Raw genomic sequence first — 24,773 nt, forward strand, 5'->3', positions numbered from 1 at the left:
GAAGCAGGCTCCATGCAGAGAGCCTGATGTGGGACTCGATCCAGGGTCTCCAGGATCACGCCCTGGGCTGCAGGTGGTGCTAAACCGCTGCACCACCAGGGCTGCCCCGCTGTACCACCAGGGCTGCCCTACCTTACTTGTTCTAAATGATAATAAAGCTTTATCTCATCCTAACCTCCTGATGCAGGAACATCACACAGTCTCTATCACATAGGTTGCCACTGAGGGGCAGCAGCCTGTACTATCCTAAAATGTACCATGTTGGCATGTGGATTATTTTGAGCTAAATGCCATTAAGACCCAGCAGCCTCAGGAAAAGTTTTTTGCCTCTCTCTTAACCGCTGCCTAAAAGAACTTTTCTTTTTTTTTTTTTTAAGATTGTATTTGTTTATTTGAGAGAGAGAGAGAGAGAGAGAGAGAGAGAGGGCCCATGTGCACAGGCACGCCCACAAGGGGAAGAGGTAGAGGGAGAGTAGAAGCAGACTGCCTGCTGAGCAGAGAAAGCCCCCACATGGGGATCCAATCCAGGACCCTGAGATCTTTACCTGAGCCAAAGGCAGACACTTAACCCTTACAGCCACCCAGGGGCCCCCATGCTTAAAAGAATTTAGATAGAGGGTCTATACCAGGAAGACAGAGCTATTATCAGAGACACTTTTAATATCAGAAAGACTTACCTGCATGGCAGGGCAAACATCTATTTGCCAAACATTTGTTCTTCTCATCTTCCCGTGAATTGTCTTCCTCCCTTTTGAAGTCTGGAACCCTACTCCCTTCTCAACTCAAGGTGGTATACAAGCCTTAATTACCTGACTGCCTGTGAGTCTCATATTTTCATGAATATTTCATGTTCTCATATTTTCATTTTCACACACACATATATATACATTTATATATACATATAAAATATATATAAACCACTGGTCAATTAAATAATTGTTTATTATGCAAATAAGAGAAAAACACAGTTCTTGGCACAAGGTAAATGAATCCAGAAAATAGCTGTCATAGAAGCAGCAGCAGCAGCAGCAACAGTAGTAGTAGCAGTAGCAAGAGTGAACATTAGATATTATGCTTCCATTACATGGCATGACGTCATTAGTAGCAAATTACTAAATAACAACTACCAAAAGCTGTATCTCCCTTGTAGTTCTTTCCTAAAATCCAAACTAAAGGCCTTTCAAAGTGGTTAGGATTGCTGACCAGGAAGCAATGACTGGAAAGGAATGTTTATACAGAGTTGTAGATGTGTATTTCACTTAGCATTCTGCTCTTTTTTGCAAATGGTCCTTTACGAAAAGAGACAGAAGTCTTTGTTTTCTAGAATGACACATTTTTCCTACAACCCAAGACTATTTTATTAATCAGTGTCCCTTGTTAAAAGACCAAGGATCATTCATTCTGAGAGTCAAATAATGACCACTGACTTTGAGCTTCCCAAATAGCCCCTGAGTCTGAGTATCTCAGACAGGAAGTGAGAATTTACCTTGGCAATCTTAATGTACAGCACGTATTAGGTCCATAGCATACATCTATACCATGCACAAATGATACAGGCCAGGAACATTTGTTATTTTGATATGCCTGCATTATTAAAGATGTAAATTGCCAGCAAGCATTCTCATTGTTGTTCCATTCTTTTTTTTTTTTTTTAATTTATTTATGATAGGCACACAGTGAGAGAGAGAGAGGCAGAGACACAGGCAGAGGGAGAAGCAGGCTCCATGCACCGGGAGCCCGATGTGGGATTCGATCCCGGGTCTCCAGGATCGCGCCCTGGGCCAAAGGCAGGAGCCAAACCGCTGTGCCACCCAGGGATCCCCCTTGTTGTTCCATTCAAATACTGTTTTCAAGACTACTTTTCCCTTCCTGTATATTTGAAAAACTATACATTCTTATTAGTACTGAGTTCTTTCTTCTACTGCAATACAAATAGGAGCTCTACAAGTTCATTTTCAGAATGATTCCCAGGGTATAGTAAAGAGCAATAAAGGCAAGGGTTATGAACGTCATCATTTACTGTGTAGGCTTGTTTTAAAAGTACATAAAGAAATAATTCTTGTCCTATTCATGTGGCAATGAATTTAGTGCCATTTGAATAGAGTACATAAAAAGACTCATTCAACTCATTTAACTACTAATTGGTTATCCTTATAGTTAAGTCTGAATGACAGAACTAGAGCAAAGCACCCAAGGGAGAAAAAACTAAAATAAAAAACTGTGGGATATTTTTGCAAGTCTATCCTAAGGCATTGATAGTGCAGCCTATTGATATTATCTATCTTAGATAAGCTGGTTGCTTGGGAAGAAACACATAAGAAAAGCTCATTCTTTTCAAATCAATATTAGCACTTTGTGTTACCACCATCTAGCAGTGCATATGGATCCATTCAAAAGATGTACCTTACATGATTGTGTGTAGCTAAGAACAAAGGAAAAAATATGTGGCATCATTAAAATCACTCTTTCAACATCCACTAAGCCAATACAAATGTGGTGCATGTTCTCTATATGTTCCAAGGGCAGCAAACATTTAAAAGATGCAGAAAAGCAAACACATGCATAAATCAAAAATGTAATATAATTCTCATCTTTGAGAAAATGGACTCAATAAACCAGTTATGTGAATAAATCTTGGCTAGAGAGAAAAACAAATACATAGATATATGAGTGATTTGGAGCAGTGACAAATGCAAGTTGGAGGCAAGGGACCTCTTATGATGTGCTATGTAGTACATCCTATTATTGGAAGTTTCCAGTAACAAATGAACATTTCCTTTCTCTAACATTATTCTTCCTTAAAAGAAAACAAAATAACAAAAAAGAAAGATGACACAATGGTACAAAGAAGTAGCTGGCAAAATTCAGAATCATCATGGGATAAATGAGAAATTTCCAGTGAAGTATTCAGCAAGTCTATTACACTTTTTTTTTTAATTAACTACTCCAAGAGCCATAACCTCTTAATGCATCAATACCACCCTGGGGATGAGTCTGAATTAGCTCTTTCAGATGGCTAGGAGTTCATTTGATGAATTACCATTAGTCTCAGCACACTAGAGTGGACAGAAGCAGGTTAATGGAACAGCTCATTCCTGTTCCAAGGAGCTTTGGTACTGGGGCTTCTGGATTCTGCTTGGGAGCAACTCATTTAACAGTGAAATCGACAAAAACATTTATTCTCCAAACTTCCTTCACTTTGCATGACACTTATCTTCATGTTTCAGCCATTCTGAATTCCTCAGGGAAGGCCAATATTTAAATATCCAAATGAGATCATTAAAACTTTGTCATTACGGTTTGACAACTGACTGTAGTTTACCTGGTAGCTGAATGAGTAGAAGGCACCTCCAAAGACCCTAGAACCAAAGGCGACAAACTGCTCATAGGTATGTTTTATGTAGCTCGCACAGTGGCTTTTGTGGAGGTTTAAATTAGCTTTCCTCCCTACCTCCCTTTCTTCCTTTCTTCCTGTTTATTTATTTATTTAAGTAATCTGTACACCCCACATGGGGCTTGGGCTCATAACAGCGAGATCAAGAGCCCCATGTTCTTCTGAGTGAGCCAGCCGAGCGCCCTATTAGCTTCTCTTTCCCTTTCTTTCTCTTTCTTTTCTTTCCTTTTTCTCTCTTTTTCTTTCTTTTTTTCTCTCTTTCTTTCAGAGAATGTGAGAGAGAGACAAAGAGACAGTGTGAGCATGGGATGGGGGAGAAGGAGAGAAAGAAAATCTCAAGCAGGCTCCATGCCCAGCACAGAACCCAACGTGGGGGCTCTATCACATGACCCTGAGATCACGACCTAAGCAGATATCAAGAGTCAGATGCTTAACCAACTGAGCCACTCAGGCACACCAGCTTCCATTTCTCAAACATAAGGAATTTTAACAATAAAATTCAGGTTTCTGTCCTTTTAAAAAATATATAGAAAGTCTGACAGGACAGTCCTGCTTTAGCACTTGGCAATGAGCTGAGTAGTCTCTTTAGAAGAGACTGTTCTTTCCGGTGCTCCAGTCTCCACCACTCCCTATTACCTTGTATTTCTTCTGATGCCTCACTCCTTTGCATTTAAATGTGTGATACCAGCCCCATATCTACCATAGATCATGGCTGTGAATATACTCAAGCTGTTAAAACTCTCAAACTAAATTGCTGACTTAAAGAATGTATTAACATATATTTCTTAATTTCTTAAGAAAATATTAAAGATTGAATTTTAGTCCAGCAATAATTGTACTTCACAATTATCACTTTATTCAAAGTTCTTTTCTCCTCATAAATACTGATTTAGCTCTTTTATAGCCAACTCTTAACTTTGTGACTTATATTTTTAAATATTCTATTTGTTGTGTTCCAAATTTGACAGATATATTAAAAATCAAAGAGCTATACCACTTTAAGGCTGGAATGTTTCTTCAATATCACTGACCTCCAAATCATATATTTTACAAGTAAGAAATCAATAAATTTGTGAACTTTTGAGGACACACAGGTAGTGAATATGAAATTCAAGGATGGAATATGATTTTTTAACCCCAGTTCAATGCTTACTTTTAGTAGTGACTGGCCTTTCCTATTGCATGATGTTTCATGAAGGAAAAATAATACCATTTTTTAAATATAGCATTCTTCTTCTTCTTTCTCGTTCTCTCCTTCCCTTCCTACTTACTTTCCTCTCCTTCCTCTGTCTTTCTCCCCGCTTCTCTTTCTCCCTCCTTCTCTTAAGGCCCAATAGTTTACTTGAAGGTAAGAATTATATAAACACCATGTAAACAGACAGTGTTTCAGTGGACAGCTGCACTGAGTAATTTCGGAGACAATTTTTTTCATTATGCTTATCTTATGTAATATTGGACTTTCTTTTTGTACAATGATCAAAGGTAAAAACATAGAGTGTACCCATGTCCAGCTAGCTGAGGGGCAAAACTAAGTGACCAACCAATCGTGGAATTTAACAGCTTAGCTCATCATTCTGATGATCCTCCTTTACTTCTGAAAAACAAATTAAGTATAATTAATTTAATAAGTAAAATATGGGGCAGACAGAATGGCCTCTCAAACTGTCTCAAACTAAAAAACTAGGCTGACTTCCAATAAACTGGTGGTTGCAGAGCTGCTGATGTCTCACAGAAAAGTCTGAGAAGAATAATTTAATTTAAAAACCATTTTGGCTTTCCTAATCTTATTTTTTCCTATTGCTCTTATCCCTTATTTTATTAGTAATGAAGTTTATAGGAAAATAAGAATTTCTCCTTCCATGGAAAGGCTTTATGTAGATTTTTTCTTCCTACTATGCATTGAATTTCTGAGATCAGCATTTTGAACAAGTTTCACAAACTGTAGCCCCACTTTGTCAGTGAGGTAACTTTTTAAAATGATCTGCTGGGGTCTTGTCTAGTAAGCTACAGTAAGTAGTCTGCTAGTTCCCATGTATATACACATCTCTGCTGTCATAATGGCAATGGAACAGGATTTAGGAAGTGGGAGTGAATGCACAAGCTATGATGGCATCATAGTCAAAACAGCATTTTATAGTGATCCTTAACTGGTCACTAATGTGCAAATGCCTTAAATTCTAAGATCTAAATACTTATGCCTTGATATACACGTCTTTTTTATTTTTTTAAGATTTTATTTATTTATTCATGAAAGCACAGAGAGAGAGAGAGAGAGAGAGGCAGAGACACAGGCAGAGGGAGAAGTACGTTCTATGCAGGAAGCCTGATGCAGGACTTGATCCCGGGACCCGGGGATCACGCCCTGAGCCAAAGGCAGATGCTCAACCACTGAGCCACCCAGGCATCCCACACATGTCTTCTTTTAAGAATGTAAAGGTAGATGGGCAGTTTACAGTATTTCAAAAATGTGCTCTTCATACTTTGTTTTTGGTTTTGGTGTACTGAACATTGGTGTGCACTTATGCAAAAAGAGCCATGTTAAAATTTTAGAACAGAGATGAATCCCTACAGTCCTGGGCCCCACTGTCAGAAATACTAATTTAGCGGGTACAGCGGGGGGTCTAGGAATCTGCATATGTAATCAACATCCCAAATTATTCTTTTATTTATTCAGTTATTCATTTATTATGCTGCGTGCTAAGTAGTATGCATACAGTAGTGAAAAAAACAAAGTCCCTGGTTTCATAAATTGTTTTAACCCATAAATAAAAATATATAAAATATAGGTAGTGATAAGAGCTATGAATAGAAATCAAATAGGGTAGAGCAACTTGTCAAGCAATGATGGACGAGAGAGTATGGTGGCCTCTCTGATAAGATGCTGCTAATATAAGTGACTCAGAGACCAAACCTAGAGAAATACTCTCTCTAAATGGGCTAAGGAAAAATAATAACCATGCCTTGCTTTGCAGCTTGAACTTGGTATCAGATATTTCACGTTTTCAAATTTCCCATTTCTCTTGGTACTTAGCACATACTTCATACGTATGTGCCTGCAATTCCTATCCCCGTCCTTTCCATCCGCCCCCCAGCCACCACACAACATAAATCAAACATTTTTATTAGAAAGCTGTTGCCAAAAATTTAAAACAAAGAAAGTTTGTAATAACTAGTATAAAGAGTTTGTTAATAAACAATGTGAAGAAATTGCCAAAAAGTTGGTGATCCTAGGTAAAAGAGGTAGGTACCTAGAATAAAGAATGCGGTTGTAACACTTTGTTTTATTCCATTCAAGAAACTCCTGATAAGTTGTGTCCAGGTCAGGCTTTGATTTAAAATTGATTCAGACGAAGTGAGCTTGTTCAGAGGCAAGCTCCCAAGATGGGAGGAGGAAGCACTATCTCATGGATAGAAAAGTTGAAAGAGCTGAGGATGTTTCTTACTAGAAAACAGATGATGTACATGAGACATAAAATCACTCTTCACACGTCTGAAGGTTGTAGGAAAAGGATGAGATTTTTGTTGTCTGTGGTCCCACAAGGCAGAAGTGAGAGAAACAGATGTAAATCCCTAATTCCAGGTTTGCAATTATACAAATATGGACTCAAAAGCCTCAGGAGGAAGACCCCTTATTAGAAAAGAAGAAGTAGAAGTTGGTGACCACACATGGGGGGAGGGATGCAAAGGTCTTCAAGACCCAAAAGCACAGTGGCATCAAAGGGCCACTGAGGTTTACTAAGGAAACCTGTGACGCACGATTCTTGTTCCATGACTCATAATAGCATGATTGAGGGATCCCTGGGTGGCGCAGTGGTTTAGCGCCTGCCTTTGGCCCAGGGCGCGATCCTGGAGACCTGGGATCGAATCCCATGTCGGGCTCCCAGTGCATGGAGCCTGCTTCTCCCTCTGCCTATACTATGTCTCTGCCTCTCTCTCTCTCTCTGTGTGACTATCATAAATAAATAAAAATTAAAAAAATAATAATAATAGCATGATTGATTTCCCCTATGAAACAATACTCTCTCTCACTCCCAGAGGCCTCTCAAACCAGAAGTGACGTTGATGTTGCCTGGACAGTCAGCCATGTGGGAGGAAAGGAATGCTGTGACCAGAGGCAGGTGGCCTTTACAAGGGTTCCACATGTCTTTTCAGGGCTTTCTCCCTCCCGTGGGGCTTCCCCCTTCTAGCATCCCTTATCATCTCCCACATGGCCCCCACTAATCTGTCAACACATCCCCAGAGCAAGCTGCCTCTTTCAGAGCCACCCAGGCAAGTGTTTCCAAGATTCCATCTTTACCAAGATACCACAATTAATGAAATAAACAACTCCAATGTATCTCAACTCATTCAAATGATATGTTCATGATGTGTTCCATAAGAATGCATTACTTGTGTGTATTTTTAATTAATTTTCCTATTTAAATTAAAATGTCTTCACTGGTTCTCTCACTACTCTAAATGGAAAATCAGCATCATTTTACATGAGAATAAACACACTTGAAACCTAACCAAGTAAGTTCTAAAGAGATATTGTGGCCAGTGGACTCCTGGATTTTGAGGTCTGGATTCTTTTATGAAAAAGAGATGGTAAAAAGTGTTAAAAATATGTAAAATTATGCTAGCACAAAACTAACCTTTGACTTAATCTGAAGTACCAGAAGAAAATTTAAAAGAAAAAACTGTTTGGTTCACATTAAGTCTATTATTTAATCATATTTAATCTTAGATTACCTCTGGTCATCTTCTATCCCATCAGTAGTATTCCATAATTTGGGATATACTGATCAAAGCTAGTATCCCCATGTTGCAAGTGACATGAAGCCTCAAGCCACTGAAATTACCCAGGTGGGCCAAACTTCAAGGAAAAATAAACCAAAGAATGGCAGGCACCACAGGAAATCCATGGAGACATCTTTAATCACCTACCTATGAGGCTCCCCTTGAACTGGAATTTCCACGTTAGAACAACCACAGAATTAGGCAGGACTCATTCCTAATGTAGTTCCCACTTGCCTAGATTCTAGGGCAGCAATACAAGGTTGTCCAGTTCAAACAGTTCACTCATTCAGTCATCCAAAAAAGATACCCAGCAACTACTGTGTACCATGTACTGTTCTAGATACTGGAAACACAAAGCAAAAAAAAAAAAAAAAAAAAGAGAGAGAGAGAGAGAGAGAGACAAGGTTCCTGCCCTTACTTCCAAATGTACACAGTATCATGGAGGGCAAGATAGCTAGTACAAATAGGCCAGGGTTTCTTAACCTGAGTTATGATGGACATTTTGAGAAGGATAATTCTTGTTTTGTAGGAAACTGTCCTGTGCACTTAAAATGGGACTGTAATCACTAGATGTCCATAGCAACAATCTCACTTCCCCCAGCCCCATCCCAGTCGTGACAACAACCAAAAATGTTCTCTAGATATCCCCGGAAGGACAGAATCACCCTTGGTTGAAAATCACTGCTCTGATGCCTTCTTCCCCTACATTTAAAGGCAGACTGCCGCACTGTACCGCTCTGGGGAATACCATTCATTTGTATTCTGTGTGAAGTTACCGCTCAGAGTTGTGCAACAACTGTACACCACTCAAAAGCAGCAGTTCTCCTTTTCTGTGCTATGGGTGGATTTACATGCTCTAGGAGTGATATACGTTGATTTGGAAGTTTAATAAAAAGCTAGGGTAGAGAATACTTATCAAAGTTCTACTGTATTTTTTTTAATTATTTATTTATTTATTTATTTATTTATTTATTTATTTATTTATGAGAGACACAGAGAGAGAGGCAGAGACACAAGCAGAGGGAGAAGCAGGCTCCATGCAGGGAGCCCAATGCGGGACTTGATCTTGGGACCCCAGGATCATGCCCTGAGCTGAAGGCAGACACTTAACCACTGAGCCACCCAGGCGTCTCAGTTCTTCTGTATTTTTAAATTGCATTCATGAATACTGCTTCTCTTTGGTGTTTGCTTTTCTCCGTGATGCATACAGAGACACATACAGAGGCCCAGAACCCTCTTTCTTTGTTTAACATGTGCTTGGTTCTAAGCAGCAGCCCAAAGAAAGCAGCAAAGCAAAAGTATTATTGAATGGTTGCTGTAGAATTCTAGATAATTCACTGTTCTTTTGGAAATGAGAACATGTAGATATTAGAACAGACCAATGCTTCTCAACCCTGGCTGTCCAAAAGAATCACAGGTATAAGCTGAAAAGAACAACCACCACACCACCACCACCAAAACAGCTATGTGGGCTCTAGCTACAGTTTTAGATGATCTTCCCAGAGAACCTCAGATCTAAAAAGTGCCACAGGTGATTATTATAAGCAGTCAAAGGTGAGAACCATTGTTCTAAGTTGTCAAGATACACTGGGGAAAAATAAGGCAGGAAAATAAGGCCTGCAGTACACATATGACCCATTTAATCTCTGTATCTTCCAGACTGCAGATACCACACTGCTTCTTCCAAGCATTGATATTTGTTTCAAATAGATGAAAACCCTTAGCATTTATTTTTTTAAAGATTTTATTTATTTATTCATGAGAGACACAGAGAGAGAGAGAGGCAGAGACACAGGCAGAGAGGGAAAAGCAGGCTCCACTCAGGGAGCCCGATGCGGAACTCAATCCCGGGTCCCCAGGATCACACCCCGGGCTGTAGGCAGCACTAAACCGCTGCACCACCAGGGCTGCCCAACCCTTAGCATTTAGACCTCATCCAGACAGTATACCAAGATAGTGTAGTGTGTGTATGTGTCTGTGTGTGTGTGTGTGTTATGCCTGTATCTCTCACTCACACACACACACACACACACAACCTATCAGTTACCAAACACAAAGATGGTATGGTGCTCATCTGTGCTTCTCTGTGACCTAGAAGTTACTGAATTCCAAGGGTCACTTGAATGACCCCACACTGTAAATCAATGTGGTATAAACCATGATCACTGAAAATTTCTGAAAAGGTTTCTATAATCACATGAATCTCTAGGAAATCTTCCCTGTTGCCTTTGAATCAAAACAACTGGAATCAAGTCTGTTCAAGTGGCTAAAGAAAGTTTTAAACTAGAGACAACTAAGTCACAATGAGTAGCTCAAAACATCCTTTTTTCCCAGAAAACAACTGCTTTTTGAGACTGTAATTACAGTAGGAAGCCAGTGAGAAGGTTAAAAATGAAAGAGTCTAAAAAAAAATGAGTCTATAAATAGCATTCTGAAAGAAAAATTAAATTCTAGTAAAATTTCATAGGGCAGAAATGGGCCCCAAAGGGCAGATTCATTGTAGCTAGAGACAGTAGTAGGCAGATCCTGGTGCATGAGTATAAAGAAGGACATAAACAATTAAAAATAAAAGTCTAACTTCTTTGCATGCTTTACACAGCCCTGCATGGTCAGGTGCCCACTACCTTCTCAAGCCTCTTCCCTCCCAGCTCCCTGTGTTCCAGCTAAAATTGTCATCTTTAAGATCCTAGAGAATGCCTAGCCTAGCCCTTCCTCCACTCAGACTTAGAGATAAACTTCTTCTAGCAAGTGCAGCTCTAAGCCCGCTCTATCTCCTCAAAGAGGCCTCCTCACTAGCTGGGGCAGAGAGCTTCACAAGTCACCACAGCAGGCTGGTTTTCCTGAAAAGCAGACTCTGGTCTATTAATGAGAGATTAGAAATGAAAGCATAGTGAACAATATGAAGGAAGGTGAACTGGATGAAGTGAGAAGTGGTGCTGTAATACAGGCTGAAGATAGGCCTCAGCCTACCTTACAGGGAGTTCTGGAGTGGGCATGATCCTTAGAGCTGTCCTGAGTTGGGCCTTTGTCCTCCACATGAGGCCTTAGATATGGGCTGCCCTGGAAAGGAGACATGACCTTGAGCAAGGGAGTACTCTCTTCAGCTGAGGCAGCCTAATGGGTCGGGAGGTGACATGTAAGGGCTGGTTGCTGGCAGCACTCCAAGCAGGATGGAGAGCAACTGGTTCTCAAAGGCTGATTAGGGCAGGGCATTACAGAATCTACCACTGTAGCTTTATCTCACTGTCCCTCTATTTCCTCATTTGTAAAATGGGGAGGATACTAATAATCTTAAAAGGTGTACAATATCTAACATGATGACTAGCTCAATGTAAAGTTCTCAATACATGTTAAATATCCATCTTTACCTAATCTACTTGGGAAAGGATATGGGTGCCATTTTGATCATGAAGCATCTTTTTTTAAAGACTATTCCTTCCTTTCTCCCTTCATCCATTCACTCACCTAATATTTACTGAGTGCCTGTTAGGTGGTAGGGATTTTCTACTACCTGAGGAAAACTGTTGCAAGTTCTTGTCCAAACAGAGCTTACATTTTAGTAATGGGAAGAGAGAAAATAAGCATGTAAATAAATAAGTAATAAGACATTTTTGGGAATATTAAATGTTAACTGAAGGATGAAGAAATGTGTTCCTTAAGATACTACATTATCGGATTCCATTAGTGGGTCACAAAAATCCAAAACAAACTAACTTAATTAAGTGGAATTTATTGGCCTATAAACAAAAACTAGAGAAAAGCCAGTGAAAGAATTAGCCCCAGGGACCTCTGGACTCTGGAATCCAAACACCATCAATGCTGTCTTGCTTTACTATTGTTTCTGTCTTGCTTATATACAGCATTATTTGTTGTGACCAGCTTGTTATTCCAGCTTGAGTTTAATAAATCCTCAGCGAAGAACTCATTACGACCAAATTTGCATTACCTTCCCACCTCTAAAACTGTGGTGCTATGGGAACATGACTGTCTCATAATTTTATGTGTGTGAGTGTGTGTGTGTGTGTGTGTCTCCTTATGACTAGGGCAATAAAATTAATGTTAGTAATAACTATGGAGCTTTTATCATGTATAAAATATAAGTTAAATAACTTATCTATTAAAAAACAAACTCTAAGTACTATCATCTCTTTACTGATGAAAAAACTAAGGCTCAAGGAGATTAACTTGCATGAGCACACATTAATAGTACATACTGAAGGTCAAATTCAAGCTCACTTTAATCAGATATCCAAACCACATGCTCATAACCACTAGATAATTAGGTCATACTAATGGTGGTTACTATATAGTTATATCATAATAAGTATAATTATTTCATTACCTTAATTAATGCATGCTAATCAGTCTTCCATCCAACATGAAGGCATAATTGGACACTCACAAATGAAAAGCATATCAATACAGAGGCTGACTAAATGGGAAATATTGTAAGAAAAAATAGCAAGGGAAATCAACGTGAAATACTATTTAATGCTACAATCATTGAGGCCAATCAGATAATGATTGACCAATTTAACCAGATCTGATTCATGTCAGGGTTTGCATGCTTCCATTCAATTGAGTAGGGTCTTAGAGAACATTTGAAAATCAGTGAGGTACTGTGAAGTATGTACTACTCCAAAAGTTGGGAGGTAGAAAATGTAATTCTCATTCAATAAATATGTAGTTGACCTTGAGTCAGTTAACATCTCAGTTCTCTAACTTGTAGATACAGTAGCATCTGGGCTACTTAGTTAATGCATTTAATATGTATCCCTTAAGGGTAAAGATATAAACATGAAAACAGACTGTTTATCAATCAAAGCACAGCAATGAAGTTTTAAAATACTACATGGAAAAAAATACGTATCTGTGATGCTACAAAAAAATTAAATATTTAACAAAATATAGTCAAAAGTAAACTTTGTAAAGAGCTGAAAGAATTGTAATTTTAGTGCCTTCACTCAAGAAGATACCCCAATCAAGCCAAATATTTACAGATTTTAATAATTAACAAGGTATAGAATAAACCATTTTCCCCTTTCTAGATTTAAAAATGTTATGAAATTTCATTTGACCAAAATAACTTTAGAAGTACTCTTATGCATTTAATAAGATAAAAAGAACAGTTTCCTAGTGGTCTATCTAGATGTGATGGTTGAAAACTTTGGCTTGAAGCCTCATTTTTTATCATTTGATTTTACAGTCCTTGGGTTTCAATTTCCAACTCAGCTTGATATTTTTAGTTGGAAAACTAAATTCATTTTAAATAGGACTGTAAAAATGTGACAATTACAAAGGGAATGATTTGAGAAACCAGCCGTAATGGGAAATTAAATGTCCCACCGAAACACTTTAAAGGCCTTTTAGCAGAAGAAATGTGTGCTATAACATTTAATCTAAGATAATAGAAATTTCTAAAATGTGTATTAAAGAAATGTAAGTAAAGTTGCTAAAAAGTGGGATTGTGTTTCCTTTCAAAGTCTACTTCCACAATACAAATCAAAACCACAATAAGATACCACCTCACACCATTCAGAATGGCTAAAATTAACAAGTCAGGAAATGACAGATGTTGGCAAGGATGCAGAGAAGGGGGAACCCTCGTACACTGTTGGTGGGAATGCAAGCTGGTACAGCCACTCTGGAGAACAGTATGGAGGTTCCTCAAAAAGTTGAAAATAGAGCTACCTATGACCCAGCAATTGTCACTGCTAGGTATTTACCTCAAAGGTACAAATGTAGGGATCTGAAGGGGCATCTGCATGCCAATGTTCATAGCAGCAATGTCCACAAAAGCCAAACTATGGAAAGAGCTTAGATGTCCACTGACAGATGAGCAGATAAAAAAGATGTGGTATATATATATTTATATATATATTTTTTTATTATATATATATATATATATAAAATAAAATACTACTCAGCCCTCAGAAAGAAAAGAAAAAAAAAATCTTGCCATTTGTAATGATGTGGATGGAACTAGAGGGTATTACGCTAAGTGAAATAATTCAATCAAAGAAAGATGATTATCATATGAATTCACTCATGTGGAATCTAAGAAACAAAACTGGATCATATAAAGAAGATGTGGTCTATGTATACAATGGAATATTACTCAGCCATTAGAAACGACAAATACCCACCATTTGCTTCAACGTGGATGGAACTGGAGGGTATTATGGTAAGTGAAATAAGTCAATCAGAAAAGGACAAACATTATATGGTCTCCTTCATTTGGGGAATATAAAAATTAGTGAAAGGGAATAAAGGGAAAGGAGAGAAAATGAGTGAAAATATCAGTGAGGGTGACAAAACATGAGACACACCTAACTCTAGGAAATGAACAAGGGGTAATGGAAAGGGAGGTGGGTAGGGGATTGGGGTGACTGGGTGATGGGCACTGAGGAGGGCACTTGGTGGGATGAGCACTGGGTGTTATGCTAAATGTTGGCAAATTGAACTCCAATTAAAAAAAAAAAAAACAAGATCATAGAGGAAGGGAGGGAAAAAATAAAACAAGATGAAATCAGAGAGAGAGACCATCAGAGACTCTTAATCATATGAAACAACCTGAGAGCTGCTAGGGATGGAGGGGTGTCAGAGGGATGGGGTAACTGGGTGATGGGCATGTGATGTAATGAGCACTAAGTGTATTATATAAGACTGATGAATTACCGACCTCTACCTCTGAAACTAATAATACACTGTATGTTAATTGAATTTTTTAAAAAAGTCTGCTTTTAAACAAAGTCTAATTTTCCTAACCTGCCAGGTTATAAGCTTCCCATATATGGACTGAAATTTCCAGCTGTAGATTCGCATGGGAAATGCAAGAAGGAATCTTTAAACCATTTAATCCAACATCCCCCTTTTTATGGAAGTATGAAGTTGAAACTCAAAGTAATGAAATGATATGCCTAAAATCATACCACAAATCTGTGCTAATCCCCCAGGTAAGAATGGTAGTGGTGATGATGATGACGACGACGATGATGGTGATGATAGCTAACATTTATTAAGACAATTCTGAGACAAGGATTATGATCAGCAGCTGAGGTTCAGAAACGTTGACTAATATGTCAAAAATATTCAACTGAGATGTTGAATTAGGGCTAGAACTCAAATTCTTTTGGCACTAAAATCCATTTTTTTAAGCAGTAATATTTAAGCACTATTCTCAGCACCGTAGCTGGACTGACTCTCCACTGCCATCACCAGCAACACCCCCCACCCCCGCAGATAAATGAAAGCACATTAATAAAGTTCTCTAACAAAATGCATCCTTCTTACCTTACCTTCTTTCCCAGTTTACTTTCTACGTCTGATCAGACACCAATTCCTCAAAGAATCACTCTCTAACCATAGGCCAAATCTATCTTTGACTCCTTTCTAGGTCTCAGAGCAACAATTTTACATTTGTTTGCATAATAACCTGATTAATATCTGCTTACCTTAGTGGATTGTAAGCTTCATGAGAGTAAAAACTGTGTCTGTTTTAGTTTGCTACTGTATCCTCAACTGGCTTTCAACAGTTAAACAAAAGTAATTGTTGAATGAATGAATGCTGTAAAAAATGTCTAATTCCTACAAATGAATGAAGCATCTTTTATTAGATAATGGAAAAGCAATTGATAAGATTTATTTTACTTTCACTGTCAATTTACACATGGAACAGTAGCAGCTACTCACTATTTCAAAAGTAGAACACAAACATACCATAAAAAATGAGCCAGATTCATTTTCATTTTTCAAAATAATGCATGCTGTACTGAGAAAGGGAGATTATATTGCACGGGATTCTTAGAATGCTTTGATGTATTTCTTCTTTCCCCTTCCTTCTCGTGCTTTCTCTTGCCCCTTTGCAGAGAATGTTGTGGCGTGTGTAGTGGCACTAATCTTTGATCTCTGTGCATGAGGCTTCCTTCCACTGTAGGATCATTTATGCCAGACTAAATTAGCCTTTGATCAGAAGCTTTGATTTACTTCTTAATTCCCTGCTTCATCACTAGGCTCTGAAATGTGTCTGCTCCTGTCGCCCTCCCTAGTTTCAGGTGGTGATAGCAGTGATGTATTTCATTGGTTTGTTTCTTCTCTAAGGCCTCAAATTTTCGCACATGTGTGCAGTTCAATAAAAAATGCTGTTTACGGGAGATGCCTATGATTTGTGTCAATGTTATACAGGATATTTTCCCCCAATATGAAATGCCTTAGGGCAAAAATGGCATTTTGTTGAGAAAACACAATTTCCTCTCCTCAGTGGATTTCACTGTAAGTCATTTATTTGGTTGTGCTATATAATTCCATTGATATCTTATTTGTGCAGTGCGTCACATTGCTACTTGAAAAGTCCTTTTAAATAACAATATAGGATTCAAAGTATCCATTTATTTTAAAAAATCACACAAGTTTCCCTGGGTTTCAGTGTCTCTTTGCCTTGAATATTTTAATGGTTATTTTACTTCAGTCTTCTCTCTGCAATGAAATAGCAACTGTTTTCCTACTGATAAAGGACTCTGCCTTCTGAAATTACCAAGAAAGAAAAAATAAATTAAAAAATTAGGAAATGGGGACACCTGGGTGGCTCAGATAGTTAAGCATCTGCTTTCAGCTCAGGTCATGATCCCAGGGTCCTAGGATCAGAGCCCCACATTGGTCTCTCTGCTCAGTGGGGAGCAGAGCCTGCTTCCCTCTTTCCCTCTACCCTTGCCCCCTGGCTTGTGCTCTCTCCCTTTCTCTCTTTCTGTCAGATAAATACATAAAATCTTTTTTAAAAAGATACTATGTTTTTTAATTAGGAAATGGCTGTAAGACTGAATCTAACCCTACTATAGTCTTAAAAAACAACAGACGGGCAGTTACAACAAAAATCTGCAAAACAACACAGACCTGGACTTACAAACAGAATTTTTCACACACTGCTCATTCCTGATCATTTGATTTTGAGATGCCATTTCCTCATTCACTTAAAATCTTCCTATAGTATTTTAACAGCATGTCTATATATCCTAGCTTCTCTTTGGAGTCCTTACTGAGTTTTCATGGCTTAGAGATCACATTTATTTGTGTACATAATTTGAGTGAAAGCAAATCCAATAAGACTCCAGTTGAAACAAACGTATTTTTGGCACCTCAATACCAAAATTATGTATGCAAATTGGAGGTGGTCCAAAGAACAGCCAAGAGAATGATGAAGGGAATGGAGTGCTTGGCTAAGGAGGAAATGTAAGGCTTTTAAATGTCCCAGAGTGGGTAAACAACAATAAAGGAACACAACAACCCATAAATATTTAAAAGGTGTAAACATCAAATATGGATAGGAATGATTAATTCTGGACAAGGGCACAGAGTTAGTTCTGATGTGCTTATATCATTGAAAAGAAAGGGATAAAAGGAAAAGAAACAGGATACTGTTTAGTATCATCATTTTGAAATATGAAAATTATGTATGCAAAATATTCTAGCATCTAAAGAAATCTTATTACTTTTGAATATCTCATTTCAAAAGATGCTGAAAAATTAACAATTATGCAAAAGAAGAAGAACTTTTTCTGAGGAGGTTGATTTTACTTATCTTCCACTTAGGCTTTCTTTTTTTTTTTTTTTCCCCCTAAGATTTAATTAATTAATTAATTAAGAGAGAGTGCAAACAGGGGGGAGGGGCAGAAGGAGAAGGAGAGATAAGATCAATCATGCTGAGATGCCCAAACTGAGACTTGATTTCATGAACCTGAGATAATGACCTGTCCCAAAATCAAGAGTTAGATGCTTAACCAACTGAGCCACTCAGGCGCCCCACCACTTAGGCTTTCTTGAGAGAGATTTCCCTGCTTTTACTTCTACTTCCTAATTGTCCTGAAGTGAATTAGCTATATGCTAATAACAGACCAGGTAGGGATATCAGAGAGATAAGAGTTAAGGGAAAATTAAAATTCATCAGAAATCATGTTTAGGGGTGCTTGGGTGTCTGCCTTCAGCTTGGGTTGTTATCCCAGGGTCCTGGAATGGAGCCCCATGTTGGGCTGGGGGTGGGGGGAGGGTCCCTGCTCAGTGGGGAGTCTGCTTCTCCCTCTCCCTCTGTGCATTATCTCTCTCTCATTCTTCCTCAAATAAATAAATAAAATCTTAAAAAAAAAATGAAACCAAGTTTGAGACTAGAAACTCCTAAGAATATTGTCTAGATTATAGAACCTAGAAAAGCAACTCTGGAATTTAGCATAGAAAGTTTCCAAGGAGTGATCTCTCAGGATAATGTTCCCCTCCCTTCATTCTTTTTTCTTTCTGCCCCCATCTTTATAAAGCATCTAGTGTGTGCTAGGTTCTACACCCAGGGTTGACAGTAAAAATATGTATTTGAACTGGGCATTGCCCTCAAAGATATATTCATAAGACAGATATGTGAACAATTAATTGCAATTGAGTTGAGGGCATATAAACACAAAACAAGAAAGAGGTAGGATCAGCCAAGTAAGCTGCGCTTGTGCAGGGTAATAGGATTTCCAGAGAATCGCAATGAACAGGATATACAGATAAATATAAAGAGATTTATTGTAGGAGTTGGCTCATATGATATTATGAAAGCTGAAAAATCCCATGATCTGCTGTCTACAATCCAGAGAACCAGCAAAGCCAGTGGTGCAATTCAGTATAATTCCAAAGGCTTGGGAACCAATATTGGACAGAATATGGCCATCCCAGCTCAAATACAGAACAAATAGATCCACACTTCTGCTTTTTTTTTTTTGTTCTATTCAGGTCCCTCAATGAATTGGATGATGCCCACAGATATTGGTGAGGGAGATCTTCTCTATTCAATCTACCAATTCAAATGCTAATAATGTCTTCTGGAAACAGATTCACAGACACACCCAGAAATAATATTTTACCAGCTGTCTGGGCATCCCTTAGCCCTCGTTAAGCTGACACAAAAAATTCACCATCATATGCAGTGTATATGGCACATTGCACTGAGAACATTTCAAAAACAAAAGGTCATTATATCTTGTCCTCTACAGAGTATAGGAGCCAAGTCGTGACATAACTGAACATGTGAGTGGTCTCTGACAGTGGATCTGGACGTCACTGGAAAATAATCAACACCTTTATGAAAACTTCACAGGCCAGCAAGAGTTGGCAGCTCTAATCTTCTCTCACATAATAGCACTTTGCTAGGACTTAAAATACTACTCTCCCTTACTTCCCAGGGCATGCAGCCTAGTCTTTGATATAATAGGACCCACCTGAGCCCATAAATCAGTAGGAGGAGCGGTGTGTAGAGATAAGTACCATCAACCAGTCTCAGCAGGTGACCCAAGATGACACACCATATTTAACAAAGCCCATATATTTTATGTGACCTTCTACTGCAAAAATATAGTCTCTGTCATTCAACTACTTAAGGCTTCTGTTAAGATGTATGGATAATATCATCTTTAGATAAATTATACATAGATATGATAACAATTGAAATGTATAGGTGGACTTAATCTGCTATGTACAAACTCAAGCTCATAAAATTTCTAACACTTAAACACAGATTGGGCTGTGAACCAGTTCAGATAAATCTGGGTGTTAGAAAACAGCAAAAAGAGCAAAATTAGAACTCATATATTATAGTCTAATCAGGGCCTTGGAAATCATTTCACTACTTTTTTTTTTTTAATTTTTGAGAGGGTCTCTGGAAGGGGAGGGACTCCAAATAAAAATTTTTCAAAAGAAAATTGATACTTGAATGTCTGTGCAGGGGGAGAGAATACATGTCCAAGGACTATGATTTCATAAATACTTCCTGGAAGACACAAAAGCTAAATTTCTCAAGCACTACAATGAAAACTGATGGCAAGAGAACTGATTTTGTAGAACAAAGTAATAATGTGATCATTCATCAAGGAAAACAAGGAAATGAACATATTTCAATAAAATAGAGGGAAGGGTGAATTGTTTTTAATGAATAGCTGTTTTGCAGGCTGCCAACCATTTTCAGGATGTCAAAAGACACAATTATTAAGACATCATCATGATACAACCACAATTAAGGTTTCCCATGGTAGTGTGATAACAACTTTCTAAAAATTTAATACCCTGGACATTGTATTTCATCCTTTAATTTCTGAAATGATTTACATAAGGTTTCTTATAAATTAGAAATTTATTTAGGATGAGATCATACAGTGTTTTAACACAATAAACGTACCCCTCATTACCAGTAATCATCAAAGGATTTGATTAATTAGATTTCAGGAAGGGTTTTCTCCAAGAATATGAGTGTATGTCACAGATGCTTTTTAATCATCCAGTAGACCTGTAAACAGAATCGGAAACCCTGTGCAGGATAGCCCTCTTGAAGCCAGCTCCAAAGGAAGGATCTAAATATGGTAGAGGAACAATGCCACTCCAGTACATGAGACAAAGAGACCAAATTTATTCAAAACACACATACATACGATTTCCTCACTTATTCTCAAAGACAATAAAAAATAATATTATTGTTAGTTTCTCAAGAGCACATTTCATTACCAACAAACTATGTACTCCTGAAGAACTAAGATACTATCTGGTGTATGCAGAATCTTTCTATATGCTGGTTATAAACTAGGATCTTAGTAACTATAAAATAATGAAGAAGCAGTTGAAAATAAAGTGGAAAGGGATGAAACACCTTGATTCTGAGTCCTTTCCCCCAATAATTGGGGAAAAGATACCACTTTTTTCTTAAATCACTTTGTCTTTAAAAACTAATAACGATATTAATTGTTAACATTTATCAAACAATGTTATGGACTACTCACAGCGCTAATAAGTTTATCAAAATAATCCAACTTAACCTGTATCTATAGGCAATTACAATTAATATTATTTCAATTTTATGAACTAGGAAATAGAGGTTTAAAAGGGCTGAAATAGCTTCCCCATAACCACATCACTGTGTGTCTGGCCCTGGAAAGTGGATTTTTCTCACTCTTCCAAGCTCTTTGAAATTAGTTACTATTCAGCCTGGTACTGCACAAAGAATTTGAAAAAAACTCCAAAGGAGGATTCAGGTCAGATTTCACATTGATCCAAATCCAAGGGACAGTTACTGAAGCTGAAAGCCCTTCAGACCATAAAGGGGTGAGCTCTGTTTGACCAGTGAAAACACAGGTTTTCTCACTAAAACTCTTAAGAAGCCAACCTTCTCAGATCCCAATGTTGAAATTAATATTCTATAAAAAAATGATGTTTGGATAAATACCAGGATGCAACCTTCAAATATGCCAAAAGGTCAGCTAACAGAAAAGTATTTTTTAGTTAAGAATTTTGTCCTTTCAAAAATAAGCCGGCATTTTAATGAAACTTAACAACCACTACCATCTTTACATGTCATATATCTGGTCTATTCTTTGTGTCACTCCCTCTGGCTACACTCTTCTACCATGCATTGCAATGATTAAATGCTTTCAAAAATGCTTAAGGCAAATAATTAAGAAAAATATTCTTACCAGTAAGTTAAGTTCCTCTTAGTTCTACTACGATACGTCTGCAGTATTAAGATGGGATCATTGTTTGTAGTTTACAGCACCTGGAGATAGATTTGAAAGTTATAGTTATGGAGACAATTTTCATCTAAGAAAACACTTTTAGGGGCACCTGGGTGGCTCAGTCAGTTAAGTGGCTGACTCTTAATTTTGGCTCAGGTCATGATCTCAGGGTTGTGAGAGTGAGCCCTGCATAGGGTTCCATGCTCAGCTGGGAGTCAGCTGAGGATCCTCTCTCTCCTACTCCCTCTCCTCCCCTGCTGCCTCCCACTTGCACACATGCACGCTTTCTATCTTTCTAAAATAAATCTTAAAAAATTTAAAAACACTTTTAAATTCATGTTTATCTTTTCCCTGTTAAAAAATATGGGTTTAATTTTTCTTTCTCTCCACCCTCCCCCCCAAATCCCCAAATTCCTAAATCATAACACTGTTCTGTTACTATAGAAAACATCCTATAGATTCCTATCTATGAATAAATGAAGCAGAGAGGGCAGACTCACAGAAAACAGCCACATAATTATACTTCTCATTGAAAAAATTATTGACATGTCTTCCCTCACAAATCCAAGTATTTTGCAACAGACCACAGTTTGTAGGAATTTCTACTTGGCAGTCCTCTATGAACTGTTCTTTACAATATCCACTTGCTTTTGTCTGAGGCTGTGACCAATGTGTCAACATAAAACAGTATAGACCGAACTGATGAGAGCTCTCTCAGGAAGCACTCTCTAAGACCAGAACTCTATGAATTACACAGTTAACATAAGCCTTCAATTCAAGAGACTAGCTCTCACCTAGCTCTACTTCCAAGGCTCCCCTCTTAAAAAGAAAAGAAAGGAGAAAGAAAGAAAGAAGAAAAAAAAAGAAAGAAAGAAAGAAGAAAGAAGAAAGAAAGAAAGAAAGAAAGAAAGAAAGAAAGAAAGAAAGAGAAAGAAAGAGAGAGAGAGAAAGAAAGAAAGAAAAAGAAAGAAAGAAAGAAAGAAAGAAAGAAAGAAAGAAAGAAAGAAAGAGAATTTCAACCAATATACACAATCTTTTTACTGTTAATTCTTGGATAATTTGAGGATTGGCTCCCAATCCCTCAAAGATTGCTTATAAGCCTTTTTTTTTCAGATGCTGTCCCATAAGTACACCTTTGAAGAGCTAAGATTTTCTGTTGAGCATAAGGATAGTCAAAAAAAGTCAAAGAACTGGTTTTGCATACCAGTTGTCATAACTTCATGAGCATAATTCAGATGAGCTAAATTCCATCTAGTAAGTCTAACTCATTCTCGTAGACATTACTAATTAAAGATAGTTATAAAACTACATTTTTTGGCCCTAGGAAAGAGAAGAATGGTTAAAATATTCAAGCAATTCATTTCCGTTTCTTTGCATTATTTGACAGTATCTTTGGCCTTATTCCAAAAGCTGTTGCCAAAAAGTTATAAACAGATTGCAATGCCTTCCAGAGAACTTCACACCAATACACTGAAGAACAAATTTTACCCTGGCATATATAAAAATAGTCCCTACTGCTGTCCAATTGACCAAGTGACACACTGCACAGACTGTGCCCAATATACTTTTTGTTTAGTGGCCTCATTTCAAACCCTTTAGGCCTACTTTTGACACCATTATTATTCTGTATTATTATAACACACAGGATTGTTTATGGAAGACTAACAATGCATAAAACATTTAATATGGCTCCCAATCAGTGGATCCATAGTACACATTGCTAGAGTATTTCTGTGTTTATTGAGTTCTACAGACTAATAGAAGAGATTGACCAAACTGGAGGAGCACAGAAAATTTCCATCTTTTTGTTGTGTCCAGCATCTTCAATGTGTTACAACAGTCATTCAACAGGGACAAGAAGAAATGAAATATTTGCATGTTGATTCCAAATGGAATCTGCTGATGTCCTGCCCTATTGACTGAAGCTGAACTTAAATGATGTGATATAGGATATCCTCTATTAGGATGCCTGGGTGGCTCAGCGGTTGAGCAACTGCCTTCAGCTCAGGGTGAGATTCTGGGTCAGGGGATTGATTCCCACATCGGGCTCCCTGCAAAGAGCCTGCTTCTCCCTCTATGTCTCTGTCTCTCTCTCTGTGTGTTTCTCATGAATAAATAAAATCTTAAAAAAAAAAGATGTCCTCTATTTATCCCAGTGATAAAGAATGTCACAAGTCAGGTACATTCTATAGTCAGTGAGCCACTTTGATAGTTCCAATATTAAATCTCTCTGAGACATCTCTCCAAAACCCATCCATGTCATATACCTACCACAGGTGGCTCTTTCTAGTGGCTCCCATCTTCTTAACACTGTCAATAACATCCATGACAACAGGGACCAGTGCCCATGCTGAATTATCCACACTCTTGCTTAGCATTTTCAAGACTGTTTGGCATTAGGCATGAAGACTGTAGCTACTGATCAAACTTATTTGTATGCTCACAGCAGCAGCATATGCCTGCTGAGCTCTCATCTGCTTCATTCAACTTTGGTTGAGAAAGCATTGCCATTAATCATGGATATAAGTTCTTTGCAACTAATCCAGTTCTTTGCAACTGTGTGTGTGTGTGTGTGTGTGTGTGTGTATGGCATTGGTGTATATATAAAGGATTACTTATTATTAGGTCTTTCATTACTTCATGTTGTAGGTATGATCTCTAAAATGGGCTACATGGACAAACCTTTAGAATGCAACAATTATACATATATTTGAAATTATAATATATACTAAAACTTTTATGTTGATATCACAATACCTATATATACATATGTGTATACACATTATTTTAAAATAATCTTATTCTAATTCTTGTTTTCTGTTTTCTTATAGTAATATTTAGCATACTATGTATCTATACAATTGGGATATATATATATATATGTATACACACACACACACACACACACACTGGAGATACAGGCTCAAACATTTTTAATGATAAGGGTATGCACACACACACACAAGAATACAGTAGTCCAAGAAAATGTCTTTCTCATTTTACTTCTATGGTATTTATCAGGGTATATAATCCTTTGAATTATTTAATCTATAAGCCTTTACCCTTTCTTCCACCATCACTGA

General features: G+C 37.7%; 1 protein-coding gene across 12 annotated transcripts in view; it reads right to left on the reverse strand.

Moving 5' to 3' along the window:
* CHL1 (cell adhesion molecule L1 like) overlaps positions 1-24,773 on the reverse strand; it is a 195,456-nt gene that overhangs the window by 126,397 nt on the left and 44,286 nt on the right. For 8 of the 12 annotated variants that reach the window (XM_072785357.1, XM_072785358.1, XM_072785347.1 and 5 more), the window contains one exon: positions 21,652-21,731. The exons of 1 other annotated variant lie outside the window; for it this stretch is intronic. The gene's annotated coding sequence lies outside the window, so the exon portion shown is untranslated. Of the gene's footprint in view, positions 1-11,143; positions 11,234-21,651; positions 21,732-24,773 lie in introns of all 12 variants that reach the window. 3 more of the 12 variants (XM_072785351.1, XM_072785355.1, XM_072785353.1) reach the window with 1 other exon arrangement.

The sequence above is a fragment of the Canis lupus genome, chromosome 19 (genome assembly GCF_048164855.1).
Source record: "Canis lupus baileyi chromosome 19, mCanLup2.hap1, whole genome shotgun sequence".
In the NCBI taxonomy this organism is placed as follows: Eukaryota; Metazoa; Chordata; class Mammalia; order Carnivora; family Canidae; genus Canis; species Canis lupus.